A 1,888-nucleotide genomic window follows, 5' to 3' on the forward strand; every position below is an offset into this window, starting at 1 on the left:
ATCAGTTGGATTCCTATACACCAATAAAGAGAATGATGAAAAGGAAATCAGGAAAGCAATATTATTTATAATAGCCCCTAAAAAAATAAAATATTTAGGAATAAATCTAACCAGGGGCGTAAAAGACCTATACAAAGAAAGCTACAAAACACTACTGCAAGAAACCCAAATGGATCTACATAAATGGAAAAACTTACCATGCTCATGGATAGGTAGACTCAACATGTGAGAATGACAATTTTACCCAAAGCAATTGACAAATACAATGCAATCCCGATCCAAATACCAACAACATTCTTTAAAGAGATGGAAAAACTAATCATTAACTTTATATGGAAAGGGAAGAAGCCCCGGATAAGTAAAGCTCTATTGAAGAAGAATAAAGTAGGAGGACTTGCACTACCTGACCTTAGAACCTACTACACAGCTACGGTAGTTAAAACAGCCTGGCACTGGTACAACAACAGATACATTAACCAGTGGAACAGAATTGGGAACCCAGATATAAATCCATCTACCTACGGTCACCTGATCTTTGACAAGGGTCCAAAGACCATCAAATGGCCAAAAGACAGTCTTTTTAACAAACGGTGCTGGCAAAACTGGATGTCCATATGCAAAAAAATGAAACAGGACCCATACCTCACACCATACCCAAAAACTAATACAAAATGGATCAAAGACCTAGATATAAAGCCAAAAACTATAAAGTTCATAGAAGAAAAAATAGGATCAATGCTAGAGGCCCTAATGCATGGCAGGATACAAACCATAACCAACAACACACAAACCCCAAAAGATAAGCTAGATAACTGAGATCTTCTAAAAATTAAACACTTATGCTCATCAAAAGACTTCACAAAAAGAATAAAAAGAGAACCTACAGACTGGGAAAAATTTTTTGGACATTACCAATCAGACAAAAGTCTAATCTCTAAAATCTATAAGAAAATCCAACACCTCTACAACAAAAAGACAAATAATTCTATTTAAAAATAGGGAAAGGAAATGAACAGACACTTCACCAAAGAAGACATTCAAGTGTCCAACAGACACATGAGGAAATGCTTGAGATTACTAGCCATTAGAGAAACGCAAATTAAAACCACAATGAGATACCATCTCACCCCAGCATTACTGGCAGGAATCAAAAAGACTGGAAATAACAAATGTTGGAGAGACTGTGGGGAGATCGGAACTCTTATGCACTGCTGGTGGGAATGCAAAATGATACAACCATTTTGGAAAATGATATGGTGGTTCCTTAGAAAGCCAGAAATAGAAAATATCATATATTCCAGCAATTCCACTCTTAGGAGTACATCCTAGAGAAATAAGAGCTGTCACAGGAATAGACATATGCATACCCATATTCACTGCATTGTTCACAATAGCAAAAAGATGGAAATAACCTAGATGTCCATCAACAGATGAATGGATAAACAAACTATGGTACCTACACACAATGGAGTATTATGCAATGATAAAGAACAATGATAAATCTGAGAAGCATCTCGTACCATGGATGAAACTGGAGGACATTATGCTGAGTGAAATAAGTCAGTCACAAAAGGACAAATGTTGTATGAGACCTCTAATGTAAAAACTTATGTAAAAGTTTACACACAAAAAGAAACAATCTTTTTGGTTACGAGGGATGGGAGGGCTTGGGGGGGAACTAAATAGACAATAGATAAGTGATAACTTTGGTGAAGAGTAAGACAGTACACAATACTGGGGAAGCCAGCACAACTTGTACAAGGAAAGGACATGGAAGCTGTATAGACACTTCCAAACTCCCTGAGGGACTGAATTGCTGGGTGTAGGGCTGTGGGGACCATGGTCTCAGGAAACATCTAGCTCAACTGGCATAACACAGTTTATAAAG

The sequence above is a fragment of the Trichechus manatus genome, unplaced genomic scaffold (assembly GCF_000243295.1).
Source record: "Trichechus manatus latirostris isolate Lorelei unplaced genomic scaffold, TriManLat1.0 scaffold00175, whole genome shotgun sequence".
Taxonomy (NCBI): domain Eukaryota; kingdom Metazoa; phylum Chordata; class Mammalia; order Sirenia; family Trichechidae; genus Trichechus; species Trichechus manatus.